The sequence below is a fragment of the Lithobates pipiens genome, unplaced genomic scaffold, assembly GCF_037356315.1.
Source record: "Lithobates pipiens isolate NorthernLeopardFrog02 unplaced genomic scaffold, aLitPip1_a1.2 Scaffold_25, whole genome shotgun sequence".
Taxonomy (NCBI): Eukaryota; Metazoa; Chordata; class Amphibia; order Anura; family Ranidae; genus Lithobates; species Lithobates pipiens.
This window is the reverse complement of record NW_027507787.1, coordinates 39,067,806-39,089,406: the sequence shown is the minus strand read 5'-3', so window position 1 is coordinate 39,089,406 and position 21,601 is coordinate 39,067,806.

The following is a 21,601-nucleotide window of genomic DNA, read 5'->3' as shown; positions in this document are numbered from 1 at the left end:
CTATTCCTCCCAGGGACACCAATGACGGGGCACTATTCCTCCCACTGACACCAATGACGGGGCGCTATTCTCCCCCCCCCACTGACACCAATGACGGGGCGCTATTCCCCCCCCACTGACACCAATGACGGGGCACTATTCCTCCCAGGGACACCAATGACGGGGCACTATTCCTCCCAGGGACACCAATGACGGGGCACTATTCCTCCCAGGGACACCAATGACGGGGCACTATTCCTCCCACTGACACCAATGACGGGGCGCTATTCATACCATGGACACCATGGGTGGGGCGCTATATTCCTACCACGCACACCAATGACGGGGCACTATTCCTCCCACTGACACCAATGAGGGGGCGCTATTCCTCTGACTGACACCAATGACGGGGCGCTATTCCTCCGACTGACACCAATGACGGGGCGCTATTCCTCCGGCTGACGCCAATGACGGGGCGCTATTCCTCCGACTGACACCAATGACGGGGCGCTATTCCTCCGACTGACACCAATGACGGGGCACTATTCCTCCGACTGATACCAATGACGGGGCGCTATTCCCCCCCCACTGATGACGGGGAGCTATTCCCCCCCCCCACTGACACCAATGACGGGGCGCTATTCCCCCCCCCACTGACACCAATGACGGGGCGCTATTCCCCCCCCCCCCACTGACACCAATGACGGGGCGCTATTCCCCCCCCCCACTGACACCAATGACGGGGCGCTATTCCCCCCCCACTGACACCAATGACGGGGCGCTATTCCCCCCCACTGACACCAATGACGGGGCGCTATTCCCCCCCACTGACACCAATGACGGGGCGCTATTCCCCCCCACTGACACCAATGACGGGGCGCTATTCCCCCCCCCCCCCACTGACACCAATGATGGGGCACTATTCCCCCCCCCCCCCCCACTGACACCAATGATGGGGCACTATTCCCCCCCCACTGACACCAATGATGGGGCACTATTCCACCCCCCCACTGACACCAATGATGGGGCACTATTCCCCCTCACTGACACCAATGATGGGGCACTATTCCCCCCCCCACTGACACCAATGATGGGGCACTATTCCCTCCCCCCACTGACACCAATGATGGGGCGTTATTCCTCCCACACTGGTGTTTCTGGGGGGGGGGGGGGGATAATAGAGCCACATTGGTTTTTCAGCCGTGGGGGAGAATAATAGTGCCACATTGGTGTTTCAGCCGGGGGGGGGGGGGCGGGATAGTGCCCCATCATTGGTGTCCCCGGGAGGCGCTACTCCTCCCAGGGACACCAATGATGGGGCACCACCCCCCCCCCCCAGAAACACCAATGGGGCACTATTATTCCCCCACCCCTGCAGAAGCACCAATGTGGCTCTATTCCCCCTCCCTCCCAGGAAAGCAAATGATGATGGGCACTGAATGTGGTGTGTGTGTGTTGGGTACAACTTTTAGCCTTTGCAGCTCGCACTCGCCTCTGTTCCCTCAAGGCAGCAGTGGGCGGGGCTGAGATCTGTGACATCAGCGAGGAGAGGCGCGCCGCGGACGTGCAGCGGCGAGTGCGTGCCTGGTCACAGAGAGCGCCGCCGAGGACGGATGACATAGGAGGAGAGGATTTATTTCGGGTTTTTTCAACGAACAGACAGGCGGAAGGTGCGGACCAACTAATCAATAATGAAAATCGTTGACAACGATTTTCATTATCGATAATATCGATTAATCGTTGCAGCTCTAATAAAAAGCAAGACCATACATAGTGCTCTCCATATAAAAAAAAATAAATAATAATTATTGGCCCCCCACAATGTATAACAATTGTAAAAACTAAAAACATGCCCCTTTGTGAATACTTAGCCAACTCACCACTTCGAACCTGACTGCTGCACTGGCGTGACATCACAGGCTCAGCTCCACCCTCCTATAGACTCATAGCCCCTCCTATTGGGCTTCCTCAATAGGTCAAGCTGGTGGTGGATCACTTTTCACAGGAAATTTGTTTCAATTTTCACATAGGAAGTCTGTCTATTCACACAATGTATAAAGCGAAAAAATGTGTAACCAAAAAGGGATAAAAATTACAATGATTGTGTGATTAAATGTGGAAAAAGGTGAAAAAAATTTAGCAAATAGCGACTGAATATATAGTACTGTGATAAAATACTCAAAGATATTCTAATGATACATTCAGAAAAAAAAACAATCCTATATAAAATAATCCATAGACTGCTGTACATTGTGGCACACAGACACCAGGGCATCAAAGAAAACGATTTTTTATTTTTTTTCTGTTCATCAATGGCTAAGGAAAACGGCGCCACTTACCAGATGGTGGATCTCAAATTATAGAGATCAAACGCGCACACACAGGAAGGATATATTCGGCGGAAGATCGTCTGTTGCCAAGTTCAGCAATAGCGAGATCCTTCCTCCTGTTCTGACTCGGCACTGCTGCAATGCAGCTTTACTGGATTTTCCAGGGGGGACACTCCATACACGGATATGTACTATGAAATAGAAGAGAGAGGCTTCATGGTGCAGTACTCAAAAGGTTCATTGTCATTTTTTTTTTTACTCATTTCTTTATTTTTTCCCTTTATACATTCTTATGAGCTGGATATTCTGTTTTTATTTTTTTTTTATTTTAGATGCTACACATTTTGTTTTAATATTTAATTAAATATTTAATTTAATATTTAATATTGTTTTAATATTCATTTTGTTTATTTGTATCTTTTTTTTATATATATATATATATATATATATATATATATATATATATATATATATACACACTTAGTGTGAAGGAATGTAATGTAGATAATAATAATCAGAAAATTTATATTTTCTTATGTGTATACATGTTTCTATGCAACTCCTTACTTCTTATTATATAAGTATACAGATAGGCTCTGTTTGTAACTAAGGATGGCATCTAACTCCCACTCCCCCTCATTGGGGAAGTGAAGACAGAGCCAGCAACAACCAAGCCTCAGCATCAAGTTTCTCCATTTTGTCTTGTATTTCAGCCAATAAGATGTATAAATTAAAAAAATATATACAGTGGGGCAAAAAAGTATTTAGTCAGCCACCAATTGTGCAAGTTCCCCCACTTAAAAAGATGAGAGATACCTGTAATTGTCATCATAGGTATACCTCAACTATGAGAGACAAAATGTGAAAAAAAATCCAGACAATCACATTGTCTGATTTTCGAAAGAATTTATTTGCAAATTATGGTGGAAAAAAGTATTTGGTCACCTACAAACAACCAATATTTCTGGCTCTCACAGACCTGTATCTTCTTCTTTAAGAGGCTCCTCTGTCCTCCACTAATTTCCGGTACTAATGGCACCTGTTTGCACTTGTTATCAGTATAAAAGACACCTGTCCACAACCTTTAACAGTCACACCCCAAACTCCACTATGGTGAAGACCAAAAAACTGTCGAAGGATGCCAGAAACAAAATTGTAGACACGAACCAGGCTGGGAAGACTGAATCTGCAATAGGCAAGTATACCTCCTCCTGGTCGGGTTTACCCTTTGTCGGTCTTGGAGGATAAGGCCATGGAGGAGTATGTTGCTGATGCACTTTCTCGAGGTTTCATCTGAGACCTTGTATAGATTATAGGGGTCTCAATCGTGTCACGATTAAGAATGCCTACCCGATTCCATTGATTACAGAGTTATTTGACCGCCTCAAGGGAGCAACGGTTTTCACAAAGCTTGACCTGAGAGGGGCATACAATCTTGTGCGCATTAAGGAGGGCGACGAGTGGAAAACTGCGTTTAATACCAAAACGGGCCATTATGAATACCTGGTAATGCCTTTTGGCCTTTGTAACGCCACGGAAGTTTTCCAGGAATTTATTAACGATGGCCTCTGAGATTTGTTGCAATTGTGTGTGGTGGTTTATCTCGATGATATCCTCATAGTTTCCAAGTCCCTGGAGAGACACCACACAGATGTCTGTCATGTACTTCAGAAACTAAGAAAGAACAATCTCTATTGTAAACTGGAGAAGTGCGAGTTCCAATCGTGAACAGGTTACATTCCTGGGCTATGTAATTTCCACTACTGGTTTTTCGATGGACCCAGAGAAACTGTCGGCAGTCCTACAGTGGCTTCGACCCGTTGGTTTACGTCCTCTGCAGCATTTCCTGGGCTTTGCCATTACTATCGGAAGTTTATTCGTAATGTCTCGTCTCTGGTCAAGCCTTTGACTGATATGACCAGAAAGGACGGTAACCCACAGAGTTAGTCTCCGGAGTCCATTAAGGCCTTTGATACTCTCAAGGCTGCCTTTGTTTCTACTCCTGTGTTGGCACATCCTGATCCTACGTTGCCTTTTATCCTAGAAGTTGATGCTTCTGAGACTGGAGTTGGTGCCCTTCTGTCTCAACGTCCTAACTCAGAGCGCTATGCATCCGTGTGGCTACTTTTCCAAGAAATTGTCACCTGCTGAGTGCAATTATGAGATTGGTGACAGAGAGCTGTTGGCGATCATTTTAGCCCTGAAAGAATGGAGACATCTCCTTGAAGGTACCACTGTTCCCGTTCTTATTCTTACTGACCATAAGAATTGTTAGGAACTTCCCTTGTGATCAGTAAAAACTCCAGGTGTTCTGAGAAGCAAACAATTTATTTCTGATGTGGCCCACAACAGGGAGACATGCTTACAGGACAAGCTGCAGAAAAAAGTCCCAACAAAAGAATATCTCTCTCTCTCTCCTCATACCCTACAAGAATAACACCTCTATGCTTCTATTGGCTGAGGGAACATAAATAACGTTGTCATGGTACAAGATGGTACTTTATTTGCTATTCATGTTCCGTACATTCTTAGGCTATCATATTTAGTTAAATCTAATAATTCTACAACTTACTATGGAGTTAATTAAGACAAAACAATACAATGAGTTAATACAATAATGTGTTCAGTAAGCTTTTTAACAAATCAGTCTCAGGACTATTGTTTTTCTAATAGTCACACAATAAACATTTAAAACTTTTCTAACAGAATCTTACATTCTTGTCTGAGGCCAAGCGACTCTCTCCCAGAAGGGTGCGATGGGCTCTTTTCTTGTCAACGCTCCTGGATTTCATCCTCTGACGTACATGCCCCTGTCCTCCTCCGCGAATTCCATAGACGGTTCCCCCTCAAGCCCGGTGGCCCTCTGAGGGAGAGGGGTCATTGAGGGGGGTACTGTCAGGGCTGGCTTAGCACTTCCTCCTCTGGGCTGGCCACTCAGCTGTCGGCTAATTGCCAGCTCTACCCAGCTGCCAACACTACTGAAGACTACACAGTAAGATACAAAAATTAAAACAAAAAAGTGTGGCGCTTAGGAGGCAACAAAACCACATGAACCAGTAAGGCACTAATTCAAGCAAAGAAAATTACATACACTTAAAAAAAAAAAAAAGAAAATATGTGTAAATTCTGTTATATATCAAAAGATCTTACTCCCAAGTGGAAGAGTGCATGAACCTCATGCACACAAAAGGTTAAAGTAAATAAAATTTATTTAACATATATAGTCCATCAAGTGAACGTCTAACAGTCCTTGAAATGTGTACTATCAATCACAATTCCAAACTTGAGGTGACGTAAAAAAGGTGAAATTCAACGTCTGATGTGTAGAATAATACCACCCCCACCGTGATAAAGAAGGGGAGAGGAGGCTTACCAAATGACGTGGACTCAGAGGAAGGCTTACGCCTCTCGAGTCATATGGGCATGTAGGTTAGCAAACCAGATAAACATACATCTAGTGTGTAATCTCCCGCAAATCATCCGTAACGATCCTCCTATAGTGCTCATCCCACCAAAATAGGGGACTCAGGTATCAAAGACCATGGAAGTAGAAAACTAGCATAGCGTGATACCGTTTTAAAATCCAATATATAAAAAAATAATAATAAAATTACACTCACATTTGGTTCAATCATAATAACATAGTCAGAAAATAGCGATGTCTGTAAGGGGGTCCACCCCCTTCTTTATCACGGTGGTGGTGGTATTATTCTACACATCAGAAGTTGAATTTCACCTTTTTTACATCACCTCAAGTTTGGAATTGTGATTGATATTACACATTTCAAGGACTGTTAGACGTTCACTTAATGGACTATATATGTTAAATTAATTTTATTTACTTTAACCCTTTGTGTGCATGAGGTTCATGCACTCTTCCACTTGGGAGTAAGATCTTTTGATATATAACAGAATTTACACATATTTTCTTTTTTTTGAAGTGTATGTAATTTTCTTTGCTTGAATTAGTGCCTTACTGGTTCATGTGGTTTGTTGCCACCTAAGCGCCACACTTTTTTGTTTTAATGCTCGTCTGACCTGCCTATTTAAAGCCTTCCAGCTCACCTTTTCCTTTGCCTTCGCGTTGGTCACATCACAAGGAACCTGACATCCATCCTGGCCTCTTATCCTGCTTGCAGTTGCTCTCCTTGGATTCCTGACTTCTGGCCTGGCTGATTACCCGATCTGGTTAATGAACTTTGGACTGGCTGACTACCCGATCCGGCTACTGGACTCTGGCTATGCTTGACTACGCTTTTTTCTATTTACATTTTTATTAATAAACAAGTGTGATTTGATTGTACTTCTGTCTAAGTCTGTTTCATGGTTTCTGACACAAAGGCTACCATCAGTAACACACTACGCCGCCAGGGACTCAGATCCTGCAGTGCCAGACGGGTCCCCCTGCTTAAGCCAGTACATGTCCGGGTGCGTCTGAGGTTTGCTAGAGAGCATTTGGATGATCCAGAAGAGGATTGGGAGAATGTCATATGGTCAGATGAAATCAAAGTAGAACTGTTTGGTAGAAACACAACTCATCATGTTTGGAGGAGAGAGAATGCTGAGTTGCAACCAAAGAACACCATACCTACTGTGAAGCATGGGGGTGGCAACATCATGCTTTGGGGCTGTTTCTCTGCAAAGGGAACAAGACGACTGATCCGTGCACATGAAAGAATGAATGGGGCCATGTATGGTGAGATTTTGAGTGCAAACCTTCCATCAGCAAGGGCATTGAAGATGAAACATGTCTGAGTCTTTCAGCATGACATTGATCCCAAACACACCGCCCGGGCAACGAAGGAGTGGCTTCGTAATGAAATGGATATTGTGATGATAGGCAACTCCTATCCTCATATTGATTAGTGGTTCCAAATTAATAACTACTGCAGTAGGGAACAGACACAAAAGATACGCTCAGCATCTTTCCAAATAACCGTTCTCCTTTATTATGACGCATTTGAAGGTTTTTATACACATGATTACGTAGGTATCACATTAATATTACAATTGTACGTTTATGGTAACAAGGGGCATTACATAGGCAGGGTAATTCTAATCAGGACTTGAAAGAATGCAAAACATGTACTGAAAACATTATTAGTGCCGTGTTCACAGTGAGGGCATTGTGCAATACATATAAAATAGAATACAATTATATACAGAACCTACAAATTTCCATTACAGTCTCCTCTCTTTTGATCAATATTTTGATCACTAACCATACCTGCTATCACCTTTAACCTGGAACCTCCACACGCTTAGGTGGTGGTAGTCCTGGCCAAAGAGGCAAAAACTCCATTGTGGAGAAAATAATAGCTGAGCAGCTTTTTTCATTACAAAATGACTCTTCACTGTGAAAAACTAATGATTGATAATATTTACAGAGTACTGGCTGTACACTCCTGTGGCCAGAATGGCCTTCTAGCTTAATTGCTGGTATGCTGACTTATCATCATATGTAAACACAGACAATTCAACATAAAATGGAAGAGGTACAAAAGACAAATATGACTTCAACATGGCTAAACTACTTGTCAAATATATATATATCCCTTACAATTAAAGTAATTTAATCAAAACGTACCCCAGACTGTGATCGCAAGAGGGAAACAAATCAAACACAGAGATGTCTTTTATTTAGTCATATTACAGTGTCTGGTGTGGATCCAGGTGACTTTTCCTTCAAGTTTTGCAAAACTGTACATGAAATAGATGCTGTATTGAGTCTCCAAACATTTCCTTATATATAAATGTCTCTTAACAATCCACATGTCACCTGGCTTTAGTTTTAGATCCTTCCAAACTTTTAGGATCTGGAATTGGGGAGAAAACACATAAATAAGTTTGTCAAAAACCTTAAAAGATCAGCAACATTCTCTGTGAGATCCGAATGGAAGACTTCAGCTGCTGAGACAAAATATAAGCAAGTGAGTAACACACTCCCAATTCAAATCCCATAGGGAGAGAGTCCAACATCACTTAGGGGCTTGATAAAATATAATAAAACATTCAGGCAAAAGTTTTCTAGTTTCTTACTCTACTTTGTCCGCTACATTGTAGACAGTAGGGGGTGTAAAAATAAAACCTCAAAACTTCTAATAAGGACTCTCCTATAAAAATAATTTCCTCTGTTACTCTCTGTAGATTCTGCACTCTGTACTTACAAACTATTTCTGATAACATTTTTTTACTGTGGCCTTTGCAGTAGCATTTGCCACTGGACATCCAGAAAACATGTCCATACAAACAAAATACATACTCGTAAGATCCAGACTTGGGCATCTGGATATATCTTTTTGTTATCTCTGGATGGGATGTTTAGCTTTTGGTAACACCTTTGGTTACAGGTAAAACAAGAAGTGGTATGTTATAAAAACAACTGTGGAGAACCCTGGCTCTATCCCACTCTCATTTACTAAGGCAGCCATAACTACTTGTGACTGATGACACGGTCCACGTGTCAAGCTGAAGGGAAAAGAGTGTCTGGCAGACATAAATGATCACCTTTTCCAAAGTCTTGTTTCGTAAGAAGATGCCCTCTGTGGACCACTTGTGCTTCTCGTTCTGGGGTCCTTAAAGTTGAATTATTAATCCCAGCTTTACTGGGCCAGAACTAGGGTGGAATCTGTGAGTTGCACAGACCCAGCAAGTGTCCGGGGCTGTAAATGCAGCATCCTAAGAGTTGCCTGGTCTGCTTCCATATGTGAGTTTTACTGTTAGTATGGCTACCTCAGCAAGAACCTGGAAGGCTGAAAACAGCCAATCAAATTAACTTGGCATGCTTGATTGATTTACCCGCCGAAGTAAAAACAAACTTCTGGCCCTTCAAATGGAACCAAAAGCTCTCTATATCTCGACTATCTATATAAATATCCACTCTTTTTATAGCTCATGGGCTTTGCCAAAACATGGAGCTCTGCTTCTTGAGCTGGGGAAAAATGATCCAATGACTCTGAATACAGGGAATCCTTCTGGGTGATAAACTTCATCCTCGGTATAAAACCAGGAATAACACTACAAAAAAGTAAATACTCGGGTCTTCTGGGAGTGTGTCCTGCACTGGGCATACAGCAGCTGATTCCCACGTCATCAATTTAACACATGTGTTTCTTCTTTGTCTCCAGCCTCCTCCAATAAAGGCAATAAGGTAGCTGGCTTCAAATGTACGCATTTTTCATTGTTAGATTTGTACATAAACAAACAAAACAAATTCATATTTTGAATCTTTCATTAGACAAACATTTAGTTAGCTATATATTTGCTGTGCATAATGTCGGACCGTTAAAAGTTAAATATTTGACCAAAATAATGTCTGTAACTTTGTCTAATAGCAGATTTCCATAAAGTTACAGCTCTGATATATCAGAGTGAACCCTTCATTACTGGGTCCATCTTGCATAAATATAACAATAGCTTTTTCCTATCATGCTGTTTGTGTAAGAACTCCAGTTTCATGTTTCAAAAAGACAACTTTTTCCTGGCAATATTATAATAAATGATAAGAATACCCTGCAGTCATGCAGAGATGTCCATAAATCCAAAATATTCTTCTACTTATACCCACTGCACTTACAAGGAAAAGGGGCGCATCATTTCACAATCCACACATTCTGCTTTGGATTTCAAAAATAAAAATACATAAAAACAAAAGGACCAACAATATGTATGACGGACCAGAAAGCACTTGGCCATCAAAAACTATAAACCAACTGGCTGCAGGCAGCAGCTATCCTAACAGGGTGTGTGGACTTGAGGTGATGGGTCTGTTATATTTAAATTTTATTTTACTCTCACATCATGGACCGCACATTAGGTTATTATCAGACTTTAAGATTTCATTTCTGTAGAAAAACTTCCTTATGTATCCCACCCATCTTGGCTTTGTTAAACATTATTGCAGCTGTATTCATATTAACAACCTCATCTTAATCTTTTTTTTCTCTTTCCACTCAATAAATGTAAAATTACAAAATTGTTATCTTAATCTAAACTAATTCCATTTTTACCAATTTCCCCATTAACCTTGATTTCATTTCCAACCAAAGGTTGTCTAAACCAGTTTCAATATATCTATATTTATTAATAAAATTGTTAAACTCATATTAGAAATTAATACTCATGTGATAATTTCAATATCACACACTAATATATATGCACAGATAAATGTCCTTAAAGGGGGACATATTTCTTTATTTTACTCAATTTCTCTCTCTTTTTTTTTTTTTTAATGCACTGTTTCCACTATCAAAGGATATTCAAATTGTGTAAGGCACAGTTAAATGTAACCTTCATTTTACCATGTTTGGAAAACAGATTCAAAATAATTGTGATCACATTGTTTATCATTAGATTCGTTAACCCGACACATTTTGTTATAAATGTTTTGTCTAAAAAACTGAAATTGGCATGGTGTCCTTCCAGCTTATCACCAACCTCTCATCCCAGCTACATTCTTTCAGGAGAGCACAAAGGAGGGGGTCACATCTGCGTACATGACACAAGCGATAGAACTAAAGGTTCCAGCATTCACAAACATACTCAAATATATCTCTAAAATCGCTTACATTATTCCCATTTGTACACAACACATGCATATCATTCTCTCACTTTCTTTTAACGCTTTTTTATTTTATTTTTATTTCCAATATTTTTATTCAAATTTTCCACAAGAGAAATTACAATTTCAGTATCTGACATTGTAGATACATAGAAGAACAAGAAAAAAAAATAAAGAACAATTCAAGTAGAGAGAAGAAGGAAGAAAAACTGGTAGTACATGTGCGATGCTGTGAGGGTACTTCAAAGAGTTATTGGCTCACCCCATCCAGACAGTCATCCTGTGTCTTGCTCCATTTAGGGGTCAGAAAGGCAAACAACTGGGCCCCTATTAGCCAACCCTCCCTTTTGACTTCAGTGCTATAATAAGTCCTAAAGAAATGATAGTGGAAGAGGTGCTGGCACATGTGTTTTCAAGAGTACTCAAATAAAGAAGGGAGAGAAGAATAATAGAAGGGGTAAAGAAATAAGGAAAAAAAGGCAAAGAGAGAGAAAAGGAAGAAGGGGATGCACTCCAGCTCCGGGGGAACGCTCTCCAGCCTCGCACCAAAAAAGCCCTTTACCCAGTTACGAGGTCTCTAATCCAAGGTTCCCACACTCTGTTGAACCAAGCCATTCTATCGGTAAGTATTGCCGATAAACGTTCATTCACCATTATCCAGGACAATTTTGTTTTAAGTAAGTAAAATGGTATAATTGGTGACCTCCACGATTTGGCTATGGAGATCCTCGCTGCCACAAATATAAAAGCTATAAGTTTTCTCATTGGCTTTGATGCCCCTTCTACGGGGCGTCCAAGCAGCGCATGCAAAGGCGATTTGCGGAGGTTCACTCGGGTCAGAGAATATATAAAATTGTACGTGCGTATCCAAAACCGTCGCACCTTCGGGCAAGACCACCATATATGATACATGGTGCCGTCCGCATTACAGCCCCTAAAGCACCGCGAGGACGCCCCAGGGGCGAAGGTGGCCAGTCGAGCTGGAACCATATACCACCTCATCAGCACCTTATAGTTTGCTTCAATCAAAGAAGTGTTAATAAAAGATTTAGATGCACCTTGTATTATTTTGTTCCACGCCTCCATTTTCAAGGTAATATGCATATCCCCTTCCCATTTCTCCATATAAGGCACTTCTGAGAGGGTGAGAATAAGATGCTGTATACCCTAGATATATGGCCCGTGAGGTTGTCGTATGTCCTACAGCTAGTTTCCATCGGGGTGCATGCGGTGAGTTCAGATATGCGACTCAATGACGCCAAAAAGTGCGCTATTTGAGTGTAGCGGTAGAGTTCTGACCTCGGGAGCTGATACCTTTCTTGTAGGGACATTCGCGACAGAGCCCCTCTATGGTCACATAGGTCAGCTATACGTAGTAAACCTTTGTTGGTCCACCATAAGAAATCTTGGGGGCGGAGACCCGGGGCGACATGGGATTATTAATTAAAGGGGCTAGTGGAACATGCCCGGATCTGAAGGTGTGGGTAGTAGCTAACCTATCCCACAAATTTAGAGAGAAGGACAAAGTCGGACACATCACTTTAGGCCTGGCTTTTGCCTTCATCCACATTAAGTGGCTAATCTACTTTCCTGGAAATTGAGAAGATTCCAACAGCATCCAGAGCGGTCTGGCTTGACGTGTTTGGAACCGAATTAATTGTGAAATTTGTGCCGCCTGGTGGTATTTAAACAAATCCGGCATGCCCAGGCCACCCCTTGCCTTCGGTGTATACATCGTCTGTCTGTTCACCCTGGGTCTTCCATGCTCCCATATATAGTCCAACAGTTTTGTCTGGAAACTCTGGAGCTCTCGCCTATCAATAGAGATTGGTAGGGTCCTGAATAGGTAGAGTACTTTTGGTAAAACTGTCATCTTAATTGAACACAACCTGCCAAACCATGACGGGGGGGTTATTCGACCATCGTTGAAGATCTGCAGATATTTTTTTAAACAGTGGAGGAAAATTGTGTTTTTACAATGAGGTAAGAGTAGGGGTCAGTGTGATACCTAAGTATGGTAAGGCCTTGTCCTGCCATTGAAAGGGAAAAGAGCTCCGTAATGCTCGGACTATGTGTGGTTGTAGGGACACATTAAGTGCCTGAGATTTGGAGTGGTTTAACTTTAATCCTGTAAATGTCGTAAAATGTTGCAATACCCCATGCAAATTAGGTAAAGAGGTGACTGGGGAGGAGAGAAGCAGTAAGATATTGTCTGCGAACAATGCGCATTTATGTTCTCGTCCGCCGCTTTTAATACCCAGTATGTCTGGGTGTTCACGGATTTTAATGGCCAGTGGCTCCAAAGCTAATATAAACAATAGGGGGGACAGGGGGCACCCTTGGTGGGTCCCCTTGCGTATGTGAATGTTCGGTGACTGGTAACCTTTTATCATTAGATTCGCCGTGGGGGTGTCATTAATCATTTTAAGCGTGGTCAAGAAACTTGGTCCAAATCCATATTTTCCTAAAATAAAGAATAAATAATCCCAGGACAGAGAATCAAACGCTTTATGCAGGTCAAGAGAGACCAGTAGTGCTCCCCTCTGTCCCCCTCCATCCCAACCCGAATTCAATGCAGAGATAAGATCAATGATGCGTCTGGTCTGGTCTGGGGCTTGTCTAGTAGGGACAAACCCCGACTGGTCTGGATGAATATACGGTAATGTGCTAAGAACCCATTCAATCATGTAGCCATTATCTTAGTTATTAATTTGAGGTCCACGTTGATTAAAGAAATGGGTCGATAATTTGTGCAATCACCGTGGTCCTTGTTCGGCTTAGGTATCACATGTATGTAAGCCCTATTCTCGTGTGGAGGTAAGGGGGAACCCCTGCGCAGTTCATTGTAAAAAGAGCAGAGATGAGGAGTCAGAATCTCGCTAAATTTGCGGTAGTAGTGGCCCGAGAGACCATCAGGGCCCGGCGATTTTGACGGGTGCAGGGATTTGATGGCCGCCGCTATTTCACTCTCTGTAAACTCTGACTCCATCATCTCCGCATGATCCTTAGACAATGTGGGAAGCGGTAGATCCCGCAAGAATGCTCCCGCATTTGGGTATTAGGCTTGTCACCTTGTGTTTGATGTGAATAAACCAACTTTTTAAGTTTGACCTGCACCATCAGAGTTGTTCCGTTTTTTTTCTGTATTTCTTTTCCTTATACATCCTTATAATATCCTTTTATTGATGGTACCGTGAGTCTCCAGTCCTGATGTCCATCGATCTGCATGGGGGGTTGTCATCATCCTTACCACCTGGTTCCGGTCTTGGAGTTCGTCTTACCTTAGCGCAGGAGGGTGAGCGCTGAAAGCCTGTATGACACAATGCTCTAGGGTGGATGTGTCCAATGGTTTTGGTAAGAGTACCTTCATTTTTCTACTGTGACACCATCTGTAAAGTCTACTTCTGGCAAGTCTGTTAGAGTTTCAGTGTTAGACTACATAGAGACTCCTATAGACACCTATTGAACACTTGCCACTTTATGAGACACTTTATTCTACTTGGGGGGTAGTTGTACATTGATGTAATTACCCCTCTTATTCATTCACAACATTTATTCAGTTTTCGTTGTAATTGTTTATTTACTGTTGTTTTTTGTATACTTGTGAGTTCTGGCATGTATATGCTTTTACTTTAATTTACACAGATTCTAGCGCCACAACTTTTGTTTGTATAAAATATTGAGATGAACTTTTAATATTGACCAAATACTTATTTTCCACCATAATTTGCAAATAAATTCTTTCAAAAATCAGACAATGTGATTGTCTGGATTTGCTTCCACATTTTGCCTCTCATAATTGAGGTATACCTATGATGACAATTACAGTCCTCTCTCATCTTTTTAAGTGGGAGAACTTGCACAATTGGTGGCTGGCTAAATACTTTTTTGCCCCACTGTATATAAAAGCTGCTCCCCTTGAAAAGAGTAATTAACTCCTCAAATTTATGTGAAAAAAACAGAAATGGAGGCGCTATAGTGTAACTAACAAATAAAATGATTGATCTTATTCTGTGACACCAATCAAGAAACTCAATTAACTATAACACAACACCAGTAATACTAACTTAGGTGAAATCACCCTAGTGAACACAAGTTAATGTACACATGAAAAAAAAAATATATAAATGAATCACACAGTCCCAGAGCTGAACGTGTGTCAGAGAGTATTTACTTCTAGAGTGCATGCACATCCACACTTTCTAATTAGAAACAGATAACCTTGAGCTCAATTGAAGTTCTTAACCTTATCAGCTGGCGGAACAACGTGGGGCTCCAGGCTTCAGTCGATGGGAGACCTCAAGAGGGATTGAGTGGCTGACCCAGATAGGAACAAGGGGGTTTGCGCAGCCCTAACCGTATGGTAAGCATATTTATTCTTACCACTGTACGACTTCTCCCTGTCTGGGCTGGCTGCTTGATCTTGTTGGCTCTCTAAGCCCTTGTACACACGGTTGGAGAATCCGTCGGAATGTGTCCTATCGGACCGTGTCGTCGGATAATCCGACTGTGTGTGGTATGCATCGGACTAATTCCGTCGGAATATCCGTCGGACCCAATTTTCCAACATGTTGGAAATATTTCCCGACCAACTGGGCCGGTCGGACATATTCCGATCATGTGCAGCGAATTTTGATCGGACCAAGTGCCACACATGCTCAGATCAAATTCCTACATCAAAGCAATTGGCTACTAGCCTGAATGTAGTCCCATCGTAACAAAATTACGTCATCACGTTCTGAAAGATCGGATTTTTCGACAACTTAGTCCGACCGTGTGTATGCAACAGTTTCGGACAAGATCCGACGGACAAAATCCGACGGAGAAAATCCGACGGATTTGGTTGTCGAAATCTCCGTCCGTGTGTACAGGGGCTAAGACTGTTCAGAGGCAGGTAACTTATTCTTCGACTGGGGCTGTTTTAATGAACCTGCCATTGGGTTTCTGCAGCCTGTATTATCTGTGCAGTGTCTGTCATCCCAAAAGATTGTGAAGCAGCCAATGCCCTTCTACCGCAGGATAGTGAAGATAGAAGAAACTTATTCAGCTGCCTGGAGAGACTTGATCAGCCTATGCCAAATTAAAGCAGGACATGTTTTTTGGCCAGTCATGCAGGCAGCCTTCAATGATGCCTGCCTGACAAGTGCCACTTTCTATACCTCAGGCGAGGGGGGTTGTCTGCCTAACTCCGCCACTGGGCAAAGGAGAAATTGGCAGACCAGACCACCACAATCCAAGATATTGTCCAAGATAAAGGGGAGTCTGTGGAGAAGTATCATGCTAGACTCATACAGGCCTTTGATGATCTGAGCTTCTCTCACTATGAAAAAGCACATACACATGTTTCCTGCGTGAGAGTGGATGGGGTGCCACGCTCCAGTCCACTTACTGAGCCACTCCAAGTGGGGACATTTCCCGATTTGCTTGCCAGATTTGTGGTGTCCTCTACATGTTCCTTGACTCTACTTGAAGCTGATGTGCTGTCCAGACTACAGGCTTCAATCATCTTCATGCCTGAAGGGGGGGGGGGTGAAGTTACACACTCCCCTATCCTTAGAAGACTCACCTGCTTTGTGTTCTCTGCCTCTCATGGTGACACTTCATGAAGCAATAACTCCAAGTTCAATACTACAGGAAGTACTTGACAGAATCCCTGCGTGCATGTAGTCCACAGGCCCGGAAGACATCGGTCACTTAAAGGTGCCACCAGTTTCAGTCAAGCTCAAAGAGGGCACATCATTGCCCTGGAAACCACAATACCCTCTAAAGTTAGCCCTGATACCCTATACATCTCCATGCAAGACGCTGCTGGTCCCTGTGAAAAAGAGAACCAGCTACTTGCGGGGGTGCCTCTGACCACAAAGTACCTCACAGTGGTGGACCTTGCAAACGCTTTCTCCAGTGTCCACCCTCACTCCTCCTGCTGGTACCTTTTGCATTCACCATGAAAATAAACAGTAACATACCTAGATACAAAGAATTACCGCTCTAAGGTAATGACTTCTCCCAAAACAGCTGTCTCCACAATCCCACAGGGTGCTGGCTCTGTTTGCAACAGGAACTGAAGTAGAAAAGATGTAGCATAGCTATGACTAAGCACCGTGTTCGGTGTGAAACATGTCAGCGGCTGTGCAGTTAGTCTGTTTGCCAGCCTAGATGCTATGATTTTAATTACATTTTTGAAATAAAGTTGAATAATTTGGAGTGCGGCTATCCAGCTACATCTTTTCTACTAACATACCTAGATAGTTATGCTACAAGGGGCACAGAACTCTCCAAGCCAGTTTGCAAAAACTATGGCTATCGTCTTTGATATATGACAAGAGGATGACCCGGAAGTGATTTTCCTCCAATATGTTGATGACCTTCTCCTCTGTGCAGCTGACTTATCCCCTGTTGAAGTCACCTCAGCCTGTTGTGCTATCCTGCCAACCAGGGTTGCAAAGCCTCAAAGCCCAAATTGCAGTGGTGCTCAACATCTGTAATTTTCCTTGGACACTGTTTGTCCCATGAGACAAGACACCTCACTGAAGACAGGGTGAAAGTAATCTCTGACATCCCACTGCCACAAGACCAGAAATCCCTTCATGCCTTTCTTGGACTAATTTCCTAGTGCAGAGAATGGATTCCAGAAGCCTCCCTATTGATGCTCTGCAATCAGACCCCTTCCAGATATCTCCCGAAGTGATATTCTTTGAGGCCCTCAAGTGCGCCATCTCCGGCACTAGAGCTCCCAGACTACGACAAAAAACGTTCAAACTCTTTGTATCCGAACTTCTGAGACATGCTGCAGGTGTACTCACCCAATCATGCGGCATCTGCCTACGCCCCATAGGATATTATTCCTGTCGGCTGGATGCAGTAGCAAGAGGAGGCCCATCGTGTCTGCGAGCTGTCTTTGCTGCACAAGCCTTACTTGACAAAACTTTGGACTTGGTTCTTGGACACTGTCTCATTCTGCTTGCTCCCCATGACATTGCTGCCATATTCAACCAAGATCCAGCCGAAATACCTGTCCACCGCCAGACACTTGAGATTCCTGTGTTCCCTCCTACTGGACAGCATTACTCTATTAAGTTGTCAAACACTGAACTCTACCACCTTTTTTCCACTTCTCGAGGGGGGAAAGGAGGAAGAGTCGAGTCCTGACTTGTCACCCCATGACTGCTTCAAATTAATGTGGCTGTAAACTACGAATATCCCCACCGTGAGTGAAGTACCCCTGCAGAATCCAGGTCACCACTGAAAACACAGTTCTACAAGCTGAAGCCTTACCACTGGTGATGTCTGCACAGGAGGCAGAGCTGCAAGCACTTACTACAGCATGTAAATTGGAGGTAAAAAGCCAACATTAGTACGGACGGACTCAAGATATGCCTTCAGCATTGCCCATGATTTTGGTGTTATCTGAAAGGACATGGGATTCCCGATGGCTGCAGGAACACCTGTGAAACACAGTTCAGCTATCAAAGACCTGACGGACACCTTGCTTCTCAAGTGGCTATTCTGAAAGTAAAGCACATGTCAAACTGAACTCGAATGAAGCTCGTGGCAATCATCTAGCCGATTCAAACAGAAATCCAGTGGTCCACAGGAAGTGGACAGCAGGGTGGTAGAAGAAGACCACCCTGTGCTTGCCCTACCGACTCTCCCAGTGAACAGAGTTTATCTGTAACAACTACAGGAAGCAGCAAGTCCGGATGAGAAAGAAAGCTGGAGGGGAGCAACTCTCAGAGATGGACTATTTAAGTTCAATAAGAAGCTTTGTCTACCCAGGACTATGTACCCAGCCGTGGTGCAATGGTCACATGGAGCTACCCACTTGACAAAGATTCTTAAGAACTCTCTTAACAAGTGTAGCACCAGGAGTTAATCCACTGACCAACAACTTCTGCAGACTATGGACTATCTGCACCAAGCATCCGCAAAAAACAAGAGAAACTTACTTTACTCAGCAAAACCCAGAAAATACATTAACAACACTAGAATCATTACAAAATATAGCAATCAACATGACAATATAAGAAAGATTGTCAACAAATATTGGCATCTACTTGTGTGTGACCCATTGCTGGGGAAATTTGTTTCACCAAAACCCCTCTTTACGTTTAAATGGGCTAACTCTATTGGAGACAGGATAGGTAGCATCGAATATCTGGGGGAGGCCAGCAAAAATCATTGCAAGTACAGAGGAACTTTTATCTGTGGTAAATGTCACTACTGTAAATACATGTTAGTACAAAAAAATCCAATTCTACCCAATGGCCAAGTCTTCCACCTCAGACACTTCGCCAATAGCCGGACGTTTGGAGTGATTTACCTATTACTCTGTGAATACAACTGTTTCTATATTGGGACAAAAGTAGAATTTTGGAAAAGGGCCTATAGACATATTCTAAGCATGCAATCTTGCGACCCAGATCTTCCTCTCGGTCGCCACACAACCATAGTACATAATGGTAAATTTCCAAAGATTACATTTTTGATCCTAGACCGTGTACACCCAGATCCTGGGGGGCGGGGGGGGGGGGGGTACTGGAACAAGGCCCTCCTTCAGCTAGAATCTCGGTGGATATAGAAACTCAAGGCCACTCAGCCACCAGGCCTAAAGGACAGAATTTGTTTTAAACCGTTTCTTGAAGGTTTTTCATCAGGTGGTATGGAACAATAGCAATTCCCTTCTTTCCATGTGTCTGTATTAATTGAGGTAATAAATTATCTCCATAATAATTTTTGTTTTGTTATATAATGTTCATCCTTATAATGATTTCTGTTTTCTTGTATAATGTTCGTCTTATGATTTTGGATCTATTGTCATCATCAGTAATTGTTAAATCATATTGGTAACCTAATCTTGGATTTACTGCCATCATTAGTGTCTGTTAATTTTATTTGTAGATAGATCTTGGACTTATTGCCATTATCAACGATTGTCAATCTTCACTGGTAATATGCAATTCTATATTAATATTATTTATGGCTTCTAATTCCCAAAAGGTTTTCCTTTTACTAATATTTGTTTGTATTTCTATTTTTTATTTTGTTATTGTAAACATACTCCCATAGGTGTTACGATTTTTGCTGCAACTCCACTATATATTTCGCACATTATCCTGATATGCACTTCATGCTATTTTACTATCTATGGATGTTGCTTCATCTGCCTTCTACATAGATGAGCAATTTATCTCTTGTTTTACTTTTCTAGTTCACCAGGTGTATTGGGAGATTGCCCGGCACACCAAGCCACCTGGGCTTTATTAACCCACCGCGGTGCTTTAGGAGATCCCGGCCGGTGTTGTAAAATTTCCTGCGACTTATGAAAACAGCTCACCCCATCACTTCCGGTGCAGCTCCGTCACTGAAACAGCTGACATCGGGCCTTTACCACGCATGCGCCAATTCCCTGACATTAACAGCGCATGCGCAGTATTTTTATTTTCACGGAGAGAAAGATTCTTGACTCAAGTGGGCGGAGACTTGCAGGTGGGCGGGCGGAGCTGAACAGATGGTTAGAACGTCAGCAGCAGCCCCGCCCACCCCACGATTTTGTTCACTGGTCAAATTATGGCTTCAAGCTGTTATTAGCGCATGCGCGGGATATTTGTTCAGCGGTCGACAAAAATTATGGACTCAAGCGGGCGGAGACTTGCTAGGAGGGAGAGATAGAGCGGAGCTTAGAGAGGGGGCGGGGCCCCATGCATAGCACTGACTACATATACAGTACATTGTTCTGCCAATAAATACGCCTCACTGTGCCCCACAAACGCCGCCTCACTGTGCCCAGAAATCGCCACCTCACTGCGCCAAAAAATTCCGCCTCACTGTGCCCCGCAAACGCCGCCTCATTGTGCCCAGAAATCGCCACCTCACTGTGCCCAGAAATCACCATCTCACTGTGCCTAGAAATCGCCGCCTCACTGCTCCCAGCAAACGCCACCTCACTGCGGCCAGAAATCACCACCTCACTGCGCCCAGCAAACGCCACCTCACTGCACCCAGAAATCGCCGCCTCACTGCTCCCAGCAAACGCCACCTCACTGCGCCCAGAAATTGCCGCCTCACTGTGCCCAGCAAACGCCGCCTCACTGTGCCCAGAAATCGCCACCTCACTGCGCCCAAAAAATGCCGCCTCATTGTGCCCCGCAAACGCCGCCTCACTGCGCCCAAAAATGCCGCCTCACTGTGCCCCGCAAACGCCGCCTCATTGTGCCCAGAAATCGCCGCCTCACTGTGCCCAGAAATCACCGTCTCACTGTGCCCAGAAATTGCTGCCTCACTGCTCCCAGCAAACGCCACCTCACTGCACCCAGAAATCGCCGCCCCACTGCTCTCAACAAACGCCACCTCACTGCGCCCAGAAATCGCCGCCTCACTGTGCCCAGCAAACGCCACCTCACTGCGCCCAGAAATCGCCACCTCACTGCGCCCAGCAAACGCCTCACTGCGCCCAAAAATGCCGCCTTACTGCGCCCAAAAATGCCGCCTCACTGCGCCCAGCAAACGTCTCACTGTGTCCAAAAAATGCTGCTTCACTGTGCCCAGCAAATGCCTCACTGTGCCCAAAAAATGCCCCTAACTGTGCCCAGCAAACGCCACCTCACTGTGCCCAACAAACGCCACCTCACCATGCCCAGAAAACGCCTCACTGTGCCCAGCAAACACCTCACTGCGCCCAAAAAATGCGGCCTCACTGTGCCCGGCAAACGCCTCACTGTGCCCAGCGAACACC